Here is a 20,066-nt window from a genome sequence, read left to right as displayed (position 1 = left end):
ATTCTTCTTTTCTCTCCCCTCCTCTCCCAGTACATCCCACTTTCTCACCCTTTCATTTTGTTTGAGATCATTTCAACTTAATTGACTTACCTGTGCGCTCTGTCTATGCAGACTCCTTCTAACTGCCCTAATAATGATTCAGTTCTTAGGATTTGTATGTATAAGAATGTAAACAGTTTAATCTTATTAAATCTCATAACTTTTCTTTTATATTTAATGCTTCTCTTTCTTTTATGCTTCTCTTGAGTCTTGTGTTTGAATGTCAGAATTTCTATTTAGCTTTGGAGTTTTCGTTGGGAATATTTGAAAGTTCCCTATTTCATTAAATGTCCATTTTTCCCTCTGAAGAATTATGCTCAATTTTGCTAAGTAGGTGATTCTTGCTTGCAATCCTCATTCCTTTGCCATCTGGAACATCATATTCTAAGCCTTCTGTTCCTTTAAGGATAAATCTGTGTGATTCTTACTGTGGCTCCCTGATATGTGAATGGTTTCTTTACAACTGCTTGCAATATTTTCTCCTTGACCTACGGGCTTTGGAATTTGACTATAATATGCCAAGAGTTTTCATTTTGGGATTTCTTGCAGGAAATGATTGGTGGGTTCTTTAATTTTCTGTTTTACCCTCTATTTTTAAGATATCATGGCAATTTTCCTTTATAATTTCTTGAAATATGATGTTAAAGCACATTTTTTTTTTTTTTATTGTAGCTTTTAGGTAGTGCAATAATATTTAAGTGATCTCTCTTTGATGTTTTTCCCAGGTCAGCTTTTTTTTCCTATGAGATGTTTACCATTTTCTCCTGTCTTTTCATTCTTTTGACTATATTTTGTTGTTTCTTGTTGTTTCCTGGAGTCATTAACTTCCACTTGGCCAATTCTAATTTTTAAGACATTGTTTTCTTCAGTGAACTTTTATACTTATTTTTCTATTTGACCATTTCTACTTTTAAGTGAGTTATTTTTTCCAGTGAATTTTTTGTGCCTTTTTTTTTTTAACCATTTGGCCAATTCTGGTTTTTAAGATGTTATTTTCTTCACTATTTTTTGTGCCTCTTTTACCAAGTTATTAATTCTTTTTTCGTAATTTTCTTGTAGCACCCTCATTTCTTTTTCTATTTTTCCTCTACCACTTTTATCTCTTTACTTTTCTAGAAATTCTTATTGCACTTGTGTCTAGTTTCCAATTTTTTTCTTTGAAGCTTTGTTTGAGGCTGTTTTCATATTGTTGTCTTATTTGTTCATTTTTCCAACCTATTTCTTGATTTTGGACTTTATGTTAAAGTTAGACTCTGATTATCTGGGTGTGGGGAAGCACTATCTTAAGCTTCAGACTTTTTTGTGCTGCTGTTTTCAGAAGTAGTTTTGGAGGTCTGCAAGTTTTTGGTGCATCTAGGTACCAGGGCTAGGTATGGTCAATGCTTTCCCAGTCTGTGTTCTAGTTTCTCTGCAGACACAAACACAAATATTCCTCTCTGTCCTGCAGCTGTGATCCAGAAGAACTATGTATGTGCAATAGAGTTGCCAAATAATGGCCAGTCCTGTACCCAGTACTGGCTCAGGATTCTTGGTAATCTCTTTTTGACCAGTTGTCTGACCACCTTACTGTCTCTGGGCTGAGAATTCCCAAAGCTACTATAACAGTTGTTACAATCACATCTGAGACCCTCTCTGGGTGCTACCACCATGTGACCTTTGCCCCCTACCCTGATGTTAGAGACCTTTCTTGCTAAGTTCCATAGATGTCTTGGGTTGTGAAATGTCTCACCCTAATCTTTTGTTGACTCTTCTGCTCCAGAATTCAATTTGTTATTGTTTGGAGGAGATTGTTGGGGAAGTTCTGCTGGATTATAGTATATTCTTTGCCATCTTCTTCCTATCATTTCCATTCTAGCTACCATGTCTTCCTTGTAAGGAAATATCAGCTTTTTGATGGTAATTTCCTTATTTGTTTTCCCCTATTTGGTAAGGATGAAATTGTTATTAAAAAATCAAGAATTTGTTCACTGTGCTGTTTTCAAAGAAAGAGAGATGGAGACAGAAACAGAGAGAGAAAAATACAGAGAGACAGACACACACACACACACACACACACACACACACACAGAGAAAGAGAGAAAGAGAGAGAGAGAGAGAAACACTATATATTGTGTCTACATGCTAGCCAGCCTTGTGATGTGTTTCCCATTTTCAAACATGACCTGTAAGATGATTTATTTTGCTTGGCTATATTTATTTGTTACAAGGAGCTTTGGAGGAAATGAAGGACAAGGAGTCATTGAAAAGAGATAGCTATGCATAAAATAAAAAGAGCATCCATGAAACATTTTAAAAGAAAGAACAAAACTTTTCTTGCCACTTCAATTTTCCATTTGTTTTTTGGTGTTCCTCACATGGTTATCTTTTACATATTTCAATCTACTCTTCTTATTCTCCTTTTCCTATCTCATTCTAGCCATATTCCAATCATGGGTCACAACCTATCAAATTTTGATATTACCTCTGAGATCAAATTTGTCTATGGGTGTTTGAATTTCTAGTTCATGTTGGCTATGGATTTATTCTGCGTCTTTTCTTAAAATTTGTGTCTTATGAATTTCTGGAAATCTCCATGATTTAGAATATCTACCTTAGTAGACATTAGCAATGTTATTCAACCTTGCCTTGTTCCCCAGTTCAAACTCCTCTGATTACATTTGTAAATATATCACTCATTTTTTAAACACATAATAATACAAATAACAGAAATAATACAATAACACAAAATAATAATAATGACATACATTAGCTAACTTTAGTCCTCTTAATAAAATGGCTCAGTGAACAGACTACTGAGTCTGAAGTCAGGAAGACCTGAATTCAAATCCAGTCTCAGATACTTACTAGCTGTGTCATGCTGGGCAAGTCACTTAACTTCTGCCTGCCTTAATGTACTGGAGAAGGAAATAATAAACCACTCCAATATCTTTGCCAAGAAAACTTCTGGACAGTATTACTGGTCCATAGGGTCATGAAGAGTTGGATAAGACAAAAACAAAAACAACCATAATAATAACAACACTATGAGCATAATAGATAATATTTATCCCATTTTTCAGATAAGGAAACTGAGGATTGAAGAGATGATGATTTGTCCTCGGTCATATAGCTATCAGTTGACTGGAACACAGCTCATCATGTGATTTTCTATTTCTAAATCCTGCTATAACATGTCACTCCTTGTGAGATACACTCCATCCCTGATTAAATACTCATTGTTTCTATATTATAATATTAGTTCAGGAATGTAAAATGCATTCTCAAACATCATCTTTGTAAGTTCTGTTCATTTCCCAAAATGAATTTTCTTACTGGGATGTAGCCCTAGTCTTGAAGGAGACTGAGGTTTATGGATCTCTTGGGTTCAGTAAATCTAATCTACAGTGGACTAAACAGATCAGGAAACCTCACTACTTCTTACATTATTACTATGATTAGAGTAGGAGGAGAAGAGTTTACCTAAAGGGGGTTGAATTAGTCAAGTTAAAAAACGGAATTATAGTGGAATTGAGTCTGTGAGTAACTCCTGGATTTAGGCCTGACTAAGATTGAGAGACCCAATCTTTTTTTTTTTTTTTTTTTTAAATTTGCTTTTCTCTTCTGAAGCCCTTATTTTCAAATGATTACAAAGTTGAGAACACCATCTGTGACCCTATGGTTTTCAATTTCTTGCCCAAGAAATCCATAGCAATGCCTTCTGGCACATAATTTATTCTCATGTGAATCACTAGAAAGGGATCATAGCCATCAGGTTTAACAGGTGTGGGGAGATTTTCTGCAACATCCTGTATATATAGCCTAAGAAGACAGTAGATCTTTCTATTGTTAATGTCAATTTGACAAATAGCTGTCTCTGTACAACTTGACAAGGGTACCAGTGACCACTATTTATCGCTTAGTCCTCTGACCCTGACTGGATACTCTCTCATCTGATAATATCTGTGGATCCATATCATTTTTCATTGGGAAACAAAAAATAGCTATTTTGTTTCTTTTTCAAAGGATCTACCTCCTTTTTCTTTGCAAAAAACTGTTACTTAGCTTTAAGAATTCATGGGTCTTCATTCTTGCCTTTTTCTTGGGTCAGTTTCTTTCACTCACCAGCCTCCCCAGATAGATGGTCAGGAGTCTACATAATACAGCTAGAAGGCACAGCGGATAGATCTTTTGAACCTGGGCTCAAAAGAAAAAAGCTGAATTCAAAAGCAGACTCAGAAACTTAATAGCTGTTTGAACAAGTCACTTAACCTTTATCTGCCTTGGTTTCCTTAGCTATAAAATGGGAATAATAATAGCACCTACTTCCCAGAGATGCTGTTAGGAAAAAGAATATTTGTAAAATGCTTAGTATAGTGCCCAGCACATGGGTACAATAAGTGCTAGTTTCTTTCCTTCTTTGAATTTCTTTTCATCCTTGTGTTTTTACAATGAAAGCTATTTTTTCTTTTTCTTTTTAATTTCTTCTTATTTTTTTCTTGAAACTTGGGAAGTAGGATAACATTCTTATAATTTTTTGATACTTTTTTTTAGAAGGGAGACTAGAATGCAGCTATGTGGTCCCGTGGATACAATGTTGGACTTGGGAATCAGAAAGACCCTCCAAATCCATCTTTAGATATTGACTAGCTGTGTGATCCTGAACAAGTCGTTTAATCTTTGTTTGTTTTGATTTCTTCTTCTGTAAGGATAATGTAATATAATGCTATATAATATAATGTAAGGATAATGTAATTATAAAGATGATTATAATATCACAGAATTGTTGTGAGAATCAAATGACATAATATTTATAAAATGCCTTGTGAATATTATTATCATTATTATTATTAATATTATATTGATGGAGAAAGGCAAACATCATGCATTCTGTGAAGTCCAAAATTCATTCTTCTTTTCATATTTGCTTAGAAGTAAGATTTTTCCTCCTTTACTATTTTTACAAGAAACTCTTGTGAAATGCTCTCTTTCCATATTTGTATGGGGCCAATTCAGTATACATTGAGATTTTATATATATGAAATATGTAATAATAATAATGATATATATGTGTACATAAATATATATGTCTTGTGTATTTCAAGTAGCTCTTTTTAGAGACAGGAGTCTCCTTATTTTAGTCTCTTGTTTTCCCCAATCTCCCATGCATCTTAATCTTTGAATTATCTTATATGTCCAATTTATATAACTAGAGTCAAAATCTGACTTTTAAAAAGTCAGAGTGAAATGATCTTTTGGGAGTAGGTAGGATATATCCCTAGGGAAATTATGGTAAATAGAAGAAAGTACATTTTTGTATTGTGAGTGATAATAAGCTCATGGAGCTTGTTTATCCCAAGAATCTATGCCATAAATCCACTTACAGAAATCTCCAAGAAAGTTGTAAGTAAATTTTAAGTGACAAGTTGCTGAAGGTGTACAGAATAGTGGAAAGAGACTTAAACAGACATAGAAAGATCTGGATTGAATTCCCTGGTCTGCTATTTATTCATTTGAGGACTTTGGTGAGTTCATTTAATCTGGCAGATCCTCAGTTTCCTTATTTGTGAATCCAGGATAATATAACCTGTCATTTCCTACCTACAGGGTTTTTCTGGGTACCAAATGCTATGATAACAGAGATAAAAGTGTAAGGTGCCTATGCAAACATAAGGCATATTTGTTCTAGGTCATAGATCAGAAGTGCCAGGGTCTCTGGCCACTGTTCCTTCCATTCCTGAGGAAAGTATAAACAGGGCAGGTTATCCCACAGTTCCCTGGCATATTTCCCACTGGCCCTTGGGACAGCCCGATTTTTTCAAAAGGCCATCTCTCTCAGATTGCTCATGTCTGCTGTTGTTCATTTTAGGTGGAAGAAGCTGTCAGAAGCATGGCTGTAAGTTTCTACACTTTCCCAGGCCACAGGGACCAAAGGGACCTTGAGTGATGAAAATCTTGTTAGGCAGGCCAAGAGGAACATTTTTATCTTGTCCAATTCTTAAAATTGTATTTAGATGGTTGACATTCAAGCCAGAAAGATATGAAGGATCTGGGATGAATACAAGTGGGAGAAAAAAGTCTTGTGGGTGTTAGATGCACCATCTACAACCCTCTATAAGATTCTAAGGACTCACTTTTTCCCCAAGTGAGTTTGGCAAATGGAAGGTTTTCTGTGTGGCCAGTAACTGTGCAGACACTCTTCCTTGCACATGTAGTGACCTGCTTTTTCACTGACAAGGGTGTGGTCTTGAACGTGCAAATAAGAGGCATTGTTAATGTAGAGACCGGAACTGGAGTAGATGTCTGGGACCCAGTTCCAGTTCAGTGATTATGTGTGATTTTGGGAAAGTCACTGGACCCATTTCCTGATCTGCAAAGTGAGGGAGCTGGACAATATAACCACAAACTTTCCCTCCAGATTTGACACATTCTGTAATGGTTTAGTATCTTTGAAATGAACTCCATGCAGCTGACCCACAGTGACATCTGGACTTTCCTCCTTTGTTTTATGAACAGGCTGTGCTTAAAAGGTAGTTAGCTGTTAATTTCAGAAGTCAATTCAATCGAACAATTAATCCCACATTGTAGAAACCCCTTTCTATTTCTTCATTTCAAGAGTCCATTGGGAAAAGGCCAATTTTGGAGATGAGGTTCATATACTCAGGTGTCCACTAAAATGTTGTTGGACTAATATTCTTTGAAGAGGAAAAGTCTAGTGTTTTGCATATTGTGGCTTATGGACAGGAAGAAAAGGAAGAAGAGAAGAAGGGAAAGAAGAAAAGGAGGAATAAAGAAAAGAATAAAGGAGAAAAGGGAGGAAGAAAGGAAGGAAAAAAGTAGGAAAGAAAGCAGAAAAGTTTCTTCGGTTACATCCAAACTACCATTTAGAGAAGAGAGGTCTACTGTTTTTTAATAGCAAACCAAGAAGGAACTACTTTGCATTATATTTGCACAACCACATTTTAATGTCCAAAGTCAAAATACTAGTCTTATCACTCCTCCCCTCCCTTTCCCCACCTCTTTACTCATTTTTATCTTTCTTCCTGGTAACTCCACTCTCACATTGCTGGTAAGGTAGGACTACACTACCTGTTGGGCTGTTCTTCCAGGAACTCGGTCTAAGCCCTGGAATTGGAGACAAGCCCCTGGTTGAGAGAAATAAAGCGATCGCTGACCATTCCGTTCTGCAAAGGCTCTGTGGTGATGGGCGCAAAATAAACAGGATGGAAGGCAGGGAGCTTGGGGGACATTGTACATTCTTCGTTTGTGCTTGGGCCTCCTTCCTCTTTTTTTTTTTTTCCTCCCTCTCTCTCCTTTGCTCTCCCCAATCCCAAGTAAGCTGGGAGGTGGTAGAGGGAGCGGAGGTACCCTCGAGATTCAGGGACAAGTGTCTTGAAGAGGAAGAAGGTGTAGTTGGAAGAAAAGACTTTGCTGGCAGTCATTTACACTTGAGCTGAGCTCAGCGGGGAGAGTTCTGCAACTGTAAGAGGTTAAAACTTGCCCCTGTGTTTACTTTTGTTGGCGGCCACCCTGCATAATAATCTGTCAACACGTCAGGTGCGGATTTATTTGTGCATTAAAAATTGCCTAGAGCAGGCGGATGTAGACGTTCTGCAGCATGCTGGAAAATGTGCCTCCAGCACAAAAAACAGCCTCTCCAAATAGTTCACCCTTTTAATAAGTGCATTTAATTAAAGTCGTATAACTCTTTTTTTATTATATTAAAAAAAAAAAAAACCTTAGCCTGCTGAGGCTGAAAATAAACTTTCCAACACAAAGACGGAGTATACTCCCCCCCCTCCCCCTTTAAAATGGAAAACTCATCAGCATGTTGCATTCTCTTCATTGCTTATCATATGCTTATTTAAGTTGGTTCTGGGTAACAACTTGACTACGGGCCCCAGTGATATGTCAGGGGGCATTGCCTACTCGTGGTTTCTGAGTGAGGTTACCAAGTTGGATGGGCACCTCCTGTGGGTTCCTCTCTGCTGATCAATGGTATGTCATATTGGATTTGAAATTTGTGACCAAGGGAGGGTTGCAACATCAGCTCTCTAGGAATGAGGATAAGGATGGAAGTAAAGTTGGATCTAGTTTTAGATACCCTTTCAGAACATTGTATTCAGATTTAAGAATCATTGTATTGATTATGGACAAGCATGGAAAGGACTTAGCAATGGGAAAAATAAAACAGGGACCTCCCATCATCCGAGAGTCCAGTTGAAGATAAGAGACAAAAAATGAGGCAAAGTGTGGAAGAGAACAGTATTGGATTTAGGAAGTTGGGGGTCAGGACCATCTCTAATTTTAATCCTTGCTTAGCTGTGTGACCCTGGGCAAGCCACTCTGTCAGCCTTACTTTCCTCATCTTTAAAATGGGTATAATAAGGGCCATTCTCACAATGGTTTTGTGAGATTCAAATCAGATAATTTCTGAAGTGCTTAATATTATTAATAATGATTACGTACATTCTTGAAATTCTTGTTTTTGAGGCTGATGATATAAAAGCAATAAATACTACTCTTCAAACTTATTTTTTCTTTAATAATTCTGAAAATCTCTGAATGGGTCAAGGTTTTTGTTTTGGCTCCAAGGTGGTGACAGGAGGATTTTTGTAGAGGAACTTTGCATTTGCCAATGGATTAGGAAATCTGTCAGTGAGAAAGTGGTGGTCTCAGCTACGGACAAGCTGTGTGTGATGCGCCACAGTTGGAATGTCTTAGTTAGGGAGGCAGGGGCCAAGATGTGTGTGTGTGTAGAAAGGGAGGTACCTACAGGGAGGGGGCTGAAAGTCTCTGCTTGGTAATGGAGCACCAATCTCACAGCATACTAGCAATGCTGATTTGGAGCCTAATAATTAGGGGACACCAGAGTTGTCAAGAGAGATGCTGTGGAAAAACCTCATAAGAGAGCTGTATGGCCCAGAGGATAGCCTCAAGGGTTTAGATGTGGAACCTATGAGATCCAAGACTAGATATTCTTGGCAATTTTAAGGTAAGGATGGTTTAAAAAAAAAAAAAAGCCCCAAACTTGTCCCATGTTGGTTTCTTAGCTGTGGAGACATTCCAATGGGAGCATTGTGGGATGGGTGGTATCTGTGCCTCTTAAACAGAAAAGCACTATGGCCCCAAGAATTCTAGGCATGGAATTTGGGGAGTTTAAGGAGATCCAGCCCACTTCTCATTAGCATACTGGTCTTCATTGTTCCTCAGGGAATGCCCATTAGCTTTTTATGGCAAGGAGAAATGGAAGTGGAGGGAGGGGGAGTAGAATTGGTTGCCCAGGGCCACCCAGCAAGAGCTAAGGGACCAAGCAGTCTTTTTGGTTGTCATCTTGCTGACCTTGTTGAAAAAAATAGGTCTATTACTAACTTTTTTCTTCTGCAACATCTTCAATTTCCATTGACTTGCAAACTTTTTGAAATTTAAATAGCCCCCCATCATTGTTTAATTTTTTTCAACCCTCTGTCCCACTTCCTACTGAAAAAAAAAAGAGGGAAAAAGAGTTGTATGGTATATATTTTTTAAAAATTAAAGTAAATTAAGGAGAATTTCATGATACCCTTTCAGATCACTGTATTTTGAATTAAGAATTATTGTTTCATAGATATTTGAGTGACTCCTATACACAAGACAATGTACAAAGACATAATGTAGGGAAATACAAAACATGGTCTTTCTTATCCTCAAGGACTCTAGTTCAAGATATGAGACAAAAAATAGTGCCAATGGAATATTTCCATGTATTCTTGTTAATGTCACTATTAAATATTGTGTGGCATTTCTAATGCAATGGCTTTATTTTAAGGTCAGCTTCTTACTTATTTGATAATGTATCTTTTGACATTGAAGGAAGAATAACTGTAAACCAGTTCAGTAAGCACATGATCTGAGTGCTAATAATCTAGAGAAACGCTATACTAGGTACTGTGGGAGTAAATTGTAAGCTCCTTTGAGGGCAGGGGTTATTTTTGTTAATTTATTTATATCTGAATCTCCAATACTAGGAAGAGTGGCCTTGTATATAGTAGATAATAAATACTTGGTGGATTGAATTAGAAAGAGGTACAAAATAAATAAGAAGGTATAAATAGAAGGTAAAGTTAGTTTTGGACCTAGAGGTATACCTAGATGGTATCACTGGAAAACAAGTGTATCAGGAGTAAGGAGACCTGAATTTGCTAACAATACCAGCTTAATATGTTGAAAAGAATCACCAATTCAATTCTTGGGTTCTGTCTTTTACTAGATATATATTCTTGGATAAGTCACTCATCTAATCTCCGGTTTGCTAATCTGAAGAATGGGCAAGTTTTACCACATAATTTGGAAGTCTTTTCTAGCTCTAAAATGTTCCAAAATAATCATTCTTTCAGTTTCATTATTAGGCTATGTCAATCTGATGTAAGCCACCTGCAACCTTTCTGTTGTTTGGTCATTTCAATTGTAACTTATTCTCACATGCATTTGTCTAGTTCTAACATCTCTTCTAACTAGTTTACAATTATCCTCCTTCAATGTCAAAGAGTTCACTGTGAAATAAATAAGAAGCTGACTCTTAAAATGGAGCCATTGCATTAGAAATACTTCACACAAATGTTAATAATGGTATTAACAAAAATACATATAGGATATTCCTTTGGCACTTTGTCTTTTGTTGTATACATTCATATCTTTCGTCTCTAACTATCTATTGAATATCTCATGCTTCATATCTTGTAGACAGCTTAAGCTGAACATATCCAAAACTAAATTAATTACCTTTTTTCCCTATTTCTGTAGAAGGTACCAACAACCTTCCAGTCACTCAAACTTAGAATATAGGTGTCATCACTGACTCCTTGCTCTCTCTCACATCCCATATCCATTGGTTTCCAAATCCTGCCATTTCTACCATTTATTGCCCGAACTATTGGAGTATCTGGTTAGTTGGTTCCCCTGCCAGACGTCCCTCTTCATTTGAGTCCAAGTTTTACTCAGTTGTCAAATTGACCTGTCACCCTTCAGTGGCTCTCTATTACCTCTATTACCTTCAGGATCAAAAATAAAATCCTCTGTTTAGCTTATTATGTCCTATATAACCTGACTCCTTTCTACTTTTTCAGTCCTCTAACAATTTACCCCTACATTTTTCCTCCACTCTACAAATACAGTGTAGTATTCTGCAGTACAGTATCACTAAGTGTCTCTATTTTTGGCACATAATTCCATTTCCCCATTCTGAGCATTTTCATGAACTGCCCTTCATATTTGGAACTCACCCTCTCCTCATCCCCTCCTCCTATCTTCCTTTAAATCTCATATAAAGTCCCACTTTCTGCAAGAAGTCTTTTCTGAATCTCTTTAATCCTAGTGTTTTTCTCTGTTGATTGTTTCCAATTTATTCTGTATATATCATTTGTACAAAGTTGTCTTCATGTTGTCTTCCACTTTAGTTCATTGAAGAAAGCATGTATTACCTTTTGCTTTTTGTTATAACTCCCAGCACTTAGCACATTACCTGGCACATAGTAACTGCTTAATAAATATTCTTTGTGTGATTTTACAAAAATAATAACCTTTCTGTTCCCTCATCTGTGTGGGAAATTTCCCATCTAAATAAAAGATCACACCATCTTTACTTTAAAAAAGATAACAACAGGATGGTTTCTCCCTTCCATAATTCTTGGGATATGTTCTTGAATTCTACAGAATCAAGAGGGGCTGCATGAGATAGTTCCAAGTGCAAAATATAGAAAATTAAGGGACTATTCATCAGTAGACGATTTGATCATTTGGTTTAGTCTGTAACTTAGCCTAAGTCTTGCAAAATCATATTTCATTTCTAGTTTTGTGCCATGAAATTGGAAATCAATCCAGTCAAAAGCAAAATGATGCTGGGATGTGTGATAGGAAAATAGAGAGTAACAAATCAGTTTGGGCCACAACCTGAACATTCCTGGCCTGCACTGTCAGGGTTGGGAGTGAGATGGAAGGGTGAGTGTAGTGTATTTAGATGACTGAGTATCAGTGATCTGGAGCTTTTCTAGCATGATGCTGCTCACCTGAGAAAAAGATCTAATTAGACGGTGTGTGCGTGTGCACGCGCGCGTGTGTGTGTGTGTGTGTGTGTGTGTGTGTGTGTTTGTGTGTGTGAGAGAGAGAGACACAGACAGAGACAGACAGAATCAGAGACACAGAGAGAGACAGCTGCATTTATATGGAGGCTGAATATGTACTGTTGAGTTAGTGGAAGGAAGAAAGAAAGTAGAAATTCCTTTGTATCCTCGTAAATCACTTACACCCATGTTTTACAACATGGGAATTGTGGAAGCATTCTCTTGGGAAAGCAGACCTCAAACTGCTGAACTCAGAGCTGTGGAACTCTAGACATCTGTTTGGTGGTAGTTGTGGGCAATTGTGCTATATGCATTTGAATGGGGATAACCTGACCTCTTCTGCTTCTTGGACCTTTTCTCTGTCATCCATATCTTTCTTCTGATGTTTAAAATGGGCTGTGTGCTACACACACAGAGAGAGGAGAGCTGTGGACATCTGAATAATTTCTTGTTCATGTTTTCTGTCAGGTAAATAATCTATTGAAAGGAGGGGTAGAGAGGTATAAGATGACTAGAAGGGGTTATTGAATCAAAAGTGTGAATATTTTTGTTCTAAATTTTAGAGTAAACCAAGAACTGGCAAATATGCTTAAGTCTTGCAAAGTCTAAGTCATGTCACCCATGACACTTCTAGAAAAAAAGTACTCAGTTGCAAAGTCCTGCCTTGTACCTGTCTCCTTTGATGCCTGAAGATGAACCTAGTAAGGGGATTTTCAGGCTTTGGACTGTTTTGGTAAAGACATTTTCATCCTCTTCAGCCAAGGGTTTTAGTCATTGTTGTTGTCACCCTTCTGTTGTTGCCAGTCCCAAACCTACCTAGCTCCCACCAATATTTCCTTGTCATGGCTTATGTTTTGTGATTGAGCCTGGAGAGAGGGAAAGATTTCAAAGCAGCTCCTGAGATATTATCTGATCCTAATTCCATGGATGTGTTGAAAGAGTGTCGATTTCAGATTGAGACATAAAGTACCTCTTCTTCTTGATGGCAGACTATATCAGGGTGAACTCTGCTAGCAAGTCATTCTTCTCTAGATATCTTTTGCTGCACATCTTTTTCTTGCTCAGGAGACAGAATTCTATTTAAAAGACAGCCATTGCACCTGTGCCAGCACAATTTTAAATGGTGAGTTTGCTTTCTTTCATTGAAATATCTCAATAGAAAGAAATATGCGCACAAGTGGGTTTTCCAAGGGGTTTCCAGGGGACTTAAAAGTAAATCACTTTTTCCGCTCTAAAATTCTGGTTTCAGTTGTGAAAGCAAGGATGGCTCAAGTGTTCACTTGGGACCACTATGATTGGTCCTCTAGCATTTATATTACAATTCATGCAAAATCAACTCATTTTGATTCTCTTTCTCACTTTCCACTAAGCAGCAACTTGACATAATAGTATATGAAACTCCCAGGAAGAAGTCTAGGAAAGAACTTAGATTGAGGTCTATTTACTGTTAGGAACCAGCTTTTGGGAGCCATCTCTACACTGTAGGCATTCTTTTTGGCTGTTCTTATATTTGGAATTCTTTTTTTCTCTGCTCCAACTACTGACCTCCCTGGCTTTCTTTAAAATCCCACCTACAGCAAACATTCCCCAAACCTTCTTAAATCCAATGCATTCCCTACATTATTCCCCCCATTCTGTTAATAGCTTGCTTTGTATGTTTGTTTATATATTGTCTTCTTCATTTGATTCCTTGAATCAAATTTCTTGAGACCCCTCAAGAGGGACTGTCCTCTGCCTATTTTTGTATCTCCAAGATTTAGCTTAATGCCTGGCACTTAGCAGAAACTTAATGTCTAAGGGATCATGGATTTAGCTGGTTCCTAGGTAGTATAGTTGAGAGTGTGTTAGATTTAGAATCCACAAGATCTGAATTAAAATCCTGTTTCAGATATTTATTGGATGTATGACCATAGACAAGTCACTTAACTTATTTGAACCTCATTTACCTCATGTATAAAATGGAGATGACAATACTACTCATCTCACAGGGTTTTCATGAGGATCAAATGAAACTATCTGAATTGCTTTTTAAATCTTAAAGGATTCTATGAATGCTAGCTTTTGATATAAATAACCATTAATATTGGGGGATCCAGGGTTTTTTCCTTTATATTTCCTCATTCAGCAACCAACCCTTTAGGTTATTCAGCCAGCCTCTGAAAAACATTTCTGATAGATGAAATTTCCCAAATTCTTGGGATACAAGCTTTTTTGATTTTGAATGAAACCTTACAGAGTTCAGTGAGATCTTGCCCTTAGGAAATAAACCCTGTTCTTGGGACCTTCCATTAGAATTTAGGGTGAGCCAACTTATGAAAGGGAAAGTCAGTCAGAAAAGTCTGGGTAAAGATATTCTTTACCCAGCAAGAGGCTGCTGAGTCTCATGATTGAGTCACTTTCTCAGCAGACAGAGCTGAAGACTTTTTAACCACATCCCCATTAATATGTTTTTGCCCTTAGGTACACCCTCCTTTCCAAAGGCTTTTTAAACATTGAATGTTCTCCTGGGGGCAGTTTTGGGTTGGGAGAGAAAGCCACTGGCCACATTTTATTAACTATTAGCCATAATTAATAAAATTATTAATTACCCAGAAATTATGTGTCTCAGACTTTTCATTCCTCATAATATTAATATGCTAGTGGAGAAACATTGTTTCAGAAAGGCTGGAGGGAAAAGATTCTGCCATAATGTTAAATTAAGATTACTTCAATAGATGCTGCGATTGCTGGATGGTAGATAGAAGCAGGAGGAGATCCAGAGTGAAATGATAAGAGGTAGTTCAAAAACCTTCACCTTTTCCTACTGTTAAAGGTGGGTAAGTGGAGAAAAAGTCCTTGTTCAAACATTCCCTATTGGAAGTGATAGTTGGGCAGCTGAGCATTGATATTGGAAGGCATTTTCACCTTTTGACTTTGAAGAGTAATGGGTATCTAGTTATATTCATCAATGAATATCAGTTTTTATGTTTCATAGAGGAAATCTCTGGAGTTAGTGGATCTATTGATCAAAATGCATTGTACTAGGTGCCAGAGATAATAATCACATAAAAATGAAATGATCCCTGTAATGAAGGATCTTAAGTTTTATAAGAATACCATATACAGAAATAAATGCAAGATTGTATATATGTGTGTGTGTGGACATTAATCTATAGAAAGATTAGGAAAGATGTCATATAGAAGAAGGTATTTGACTTGAACTTTGAAGAAAACAAGGAATTCTAGGAAGTTGAAGTGAGGAGGGTTTTGGGGTCAGGAAGGGAATAGGGAGGGGGAAGGAAATATCTTGTTTAAAGGTGGTGAAGATAAAGAGTATTACTCCTAGAGATAGCTTATGACCTTGGGCAAGCCACTTAACCCTTGTTGCCTCAGTTTCCTCATTTATAATATGAGCTGGAGAAGGAAATGGCAAACCACTCCAGTATCTTTGCCAAGAAAACCCCAAATGAGGTCACAAGGAATCAGATAGCTGAATAGCAACCGAAATAGGAAGTATAATGGCACATGTGTGGCTGAACAGTTTGGTCAGACCAAAGAATGGATGAAGGAGAAATAAGATACAATAAGGTTAAAAGAATATATCGGAGTTAGTATGAGAAGGGCTTTACATGCCAAGCAAAGGAGTCTATGTTTATAAAGAGAAAAAAAATATATTTTTTAGTTTTTTAAATTAAATAAAATTTTTTTACACAGAGAACTTTTAAGATCATTTTAGACAATGGAAAGAACAGTACATTAGGAATCAGAAAACTTGCATTTAAATGCAGGCTTTGCTGTGTATTATCTTTGTGATCTTGAATAAGTCATTTAATCCTTGTTTCCTAATCTAACCTAGAGAAGCAGTTGCTGAGTAATAAAGACTAGAGTACCTTGGAGCTGCCCCTTTCTCTTAAGGGCTTAACTGATCTGGATGTAGGTATGCAGTTTGGACTTCAATGATGGGAACCCTAGACTCTGATAAGAGGGGGCTTTCTTTTAGCATACTCATTGCTACACTTTTATTTTGTAGTTCATATGTAGGGTTTTCCTCAAAAAATGGGAAGTAAAAAAAAGTATTTGATATTCAATATGAATTAGTAATATAAATTCATAATTTAACATAACAAATGTAACAATTTTCTGGGAGACTAATACTTAAATCCTATCTGAGTGTAAAGCAGCTTGCAATATTACTAATTAGACATTTTATATTTCAACTCTTATCTGAACTGTCTAAACAACTCCCAAGTATATGTTTGATGGTAAATTATCCATGTTTGAATCAGTATTCTTTTTTTTTTTTGAGATGACTCAATCTATACATTTATTTTCATTTTTCCATGATAGCAAACCATTCTGAATTTTTAAATTTTATTACTTGATGTATTTCTTTTAAAACATATTTTTCAAAATACATGCAAGACAATTTTCAACATCCATCCTTGCAAAACCTTGTGTTCCAAATTTTTTTCCTTCCCTTTCCACCTTCCTCTTCCCCTAGACAGCGAGTAATTCAATATACGTTAAACATGTACAATTCTTCTAAGCATATTTTTATATTTATCATGCTGCACAAGAAAAATCAGATCAAAAGGGGAAAAATGAGAAAGAAAAAAACAAGCAATAAAACAACAGTGACAAAAAAGAAAGTGAAGATACTTTGTTGTGATCTACATTCAATCCCCATGGTCCTCTCTCTGGATGCAGATGGCTGTCTCCATTGTCTTTTATCTCAAGTTTATTGGAGTTGTCCTGAATTACCTCATTTTTGAAAAGAGCCAAGTCCCTCAGAATAGATCATCACATAATCTTGTTGCTGTGCACAATGTTCTCTTGCTTTATTTCACTTAGCATCAGTTCATGTAAATCTCTCCAGGTATTTCTGAAATCAGCTTGCTAATCATCCCTTATATTATAATAATATCAAATCAATATTTTTAATGCTTTCCCCTCTAATACAGAAGCTGTCTTTGTTATCCACCAATTGCAACCCAAGGGGATCCATGTCTTTGGACCTCTTAAATTCAGTTAGTCACCTCAAACCCTGGATGTGTTCATTATGGAAAGAATAAAAGAATGATCATAAAAATGGCAGCTGAAACCTAGGTTCAGATTTAACTTGGTAGATCATGTCTTATGCTTTGTGCTTGTGGTTTCCTGGGAGCCAGAATCCAGATATAACAGTAAACCAACCAACCTTTCTCCTACTTCTCCTACTCTTAAGAATCAGCTCCAAAAAAACCTTATTTATATCACAAATGGGAAAAAAGAATGAGGTAAAGGGACCAGTATCTTCCCTTTGTAGATCCTCTGAGTCATTTAATTCTTTAGACTTCACAACCAATAAGGAGTCGTGCTATCATTTTACTTTATTTTTATTTTATTTTTTATAGCTTTTTATTTACAAATATATGCATAGGTAATTTTTCAGCTTTAACAGTTGCAAATCCTTTTGTTCCAACTTTTTCCCTCCTTCCCCCCACCCCTTCCCCCAAATGGTAGGTTGACTAATACATGTTAAATATGTTAAAGTATAAGTTAAATACAATATATGTATACATGTCCAAACAGTTATTTTGCTGTACAAAAAGAGTCGGATTTTGAAATAGTGTACAATTAGCTTGTGAAGGAAATAAAAAATGCAGGTGGACAAAAATAGAGGGATTGGGAATTCTTTGTTGTGGTTCATAGTCATCTCCCAGAGTTCTTTTGCTGAGTGTAGCTGGTTCAGTTCATTACTGCTCTATTGGAACTGATTTGGTTCATCTTCATTGTTAAAGAGGGCCATGTCCAGCAGAATTGATCATCATGATTGTTGGAGGGGATGTGGGAAAACTGGGACATTGATGCATTGTTGGTGGAGTTGTGAACGAATCCAACCATTCTGGAGAGTAGTTTGGAACTATGCTCAAAAAGTTATCAAACTGTGCATACCCTTTGATCCAGCAGTGTTACTACTGGGCTTATACTCCAAAGAGATCTTAAAGAAGGGAAAGGGACCTGTATGTGCACGAATGTTTGTGGCAGCCCTTTTTGTAGTGGCTAGAAACTGGAAATTGAATGGATGCCCATCAGTTGGAGAATGGCTGAATAAATTGTGGTATATGAATATTATGGAATATTACTGTTCTGTAAGAAATGACCAACAGGATGATTTCAGAAAGGCCTGGAGAGACTTACACGAACTGATGCTGAGTGAAATGAGCAGGACCAGGAGATCATTATATACTTCAACAACAATACTATATGATGGTCTGATGGACCTGGCCATCCTCAGCAAGGAGATCAACCAAATCATTTCCAATGGAGCAGTAATGAACTGAACCAGCTACGCCCAGAGAAAGAACTCTGGGAGATGACTAAAAACCATTACATTGAATTCCCAATCCCTATATTTATGCACACCTGCATTTTTGATTTCCTTCACAAGCTAATTGTACAATATTTCAGAGTCTGATTCTTTTTGTACAGCAAAATAACGGTTTGGTCATGTATACTTATTGTGTATCTAATTTATATTTTAATATATTTAACATCTACTGGTCATCCTGCCATCTGGGGGAGTGGGGTGGGGGGTAAGAGGTGAAAAATTGGAACAAGAGGTTTGGCAATTGTTAATACTGTAAAGTTACCCATGCATATAACCTGTAAATAAAAGGCTATTAAATTTAAAAAAAAAAGAATTGATCATCATATAGTATTGTTGTTGAAGTATATAATAATCTCCTGATCCTGCTCATTTCACTCAGCATCAGTTCCATGTAAGTCACTCCAGGCTTTTCTGAAATCATCCTGCTGGTCATTTCTTACAGAACAATAATATTCCATAATATTCATATACCACAATTTATTCAGCCCTTCTCCAATTGATGAGCATACACTCAGTTTCCAGTTTCTGGCCACTACAAAGATGGCTGCCACAAACATTCTTGTACATACAGGTCCCTTTCCCTTTTTAAAAATCTCTTTGGGATATAAGCCCAGTAGTAACACTGCTGGATCAAAGGATGCACAGTTTGATAGCTTTTTGAGCATAGTTCCAAATTGCTCTCCAGAATGGCTGGATGTATTCACGATTCAACCAACAATGTATCAGTGTCCCAATTTTCTCACATCCCCTCCAGCATTCCGCATTATCTTTCCCTGTCATTCTAGCCAATCTGACAGGTGTGTAGTGGTATCTCAGAGTTGTCTTAATTTCATGCTATAATTTTTAAATGCAAACTCTTTAGCCCAAACAGCGCCCAACTTCCCACATAGTTGATTGAAACTGAAAGTGGCAGCTCTGAGCACAATCCATGGGATGACCCCTATCAGTTAATTATACCACCACTTTATGAAATTAGTGTGTTGGATTAGATTTTCTCTAAAGCTTTTAATAAACCTTCAACCAGGAATAGAATCATTTCCTATGAAAAGTAAACTCATTCATTCTGAAAACCTATCCTGATTGATTTTCTGCTTCTAAAGATTTACTTGAGAAATGTGGGGAAAGCATGGAGTGAGGAGGAAACCTCAGAGAAATAAGATTGTAGAGACTTGATATCAGAGACATAGCCTAACATACTTGAAAAAACACCACGCTTGTTATCAATGAACTTGGATTCAAATGCTAGTACTAACACTTTACAGAATATATGAGCTTGGAACATTTTTGAATCTTAGTTTCTCCAGCTGTAAAATAGATATTAATATTTTTGCTGTCTGCCCCACTAGACTGATCTTTGTAATTATGTCATTGTTGTTACTAGAGATACCCAGGAATGGAAAAAGAGGACTTGGGATCAGCATCTCTGTGTGAAGAGGAGCAAGAATGAGCTGTCTTGGCTATGTGTGATGAAAATAAATCTCTGCATTATATAGAACAGGTTTGATAATTTATTATTTTAATTTCTGTGGTCTATATGTCTTAGGCAATACTAAATGTTGATTGTATTTCTCCCTTTACACAGATAAGTTTTTTTTTTAAATAGG

General features: G+C 36.7%; 1 long non-coding RNA gene across 4 annotated transcripts in view; it reads left to right on the top strand.

The window, feature by feature from the left end:
- Positions 1 to 20,066, top strand: part of LOC111720552 — a 257,687-nt gene that overhangs the window by 132,379 nt on the left and 105,242 nt on the right. For all 4 annotated transcript variants that reach the window (XR_004233807.1, XR_004233809.1, XR_004233808.1 and 1 more), the window contains exon 2: positions 19,844 to 19,960. This is a non-coding gene — a long non-coding RNA (uncharacterized LOC111720552). The remainder of the gene's footprint in view (positions 1 to 19,843; positions 19,961 to 20,066) is intronic.

Source organism: Sarcophilus harrisii, chromosome 4 (genome assembly GCF_902635505.1).
Source record: "Sarcophilus harrisii chromosome 4, mSarHar1.11, whole genome shotgun sequence".
NCBI classification, from domain to species: domain Eukaryota; kingdom Metazoa; phylum Chordata; class Mammalia; order Dasyuromorphia; family Dasyuridae; genus Sarcophilus; species Sarcophilus harrisii.
This window is presented reverse-complemented; position numbering and strand designations above follow the sequence as displayed.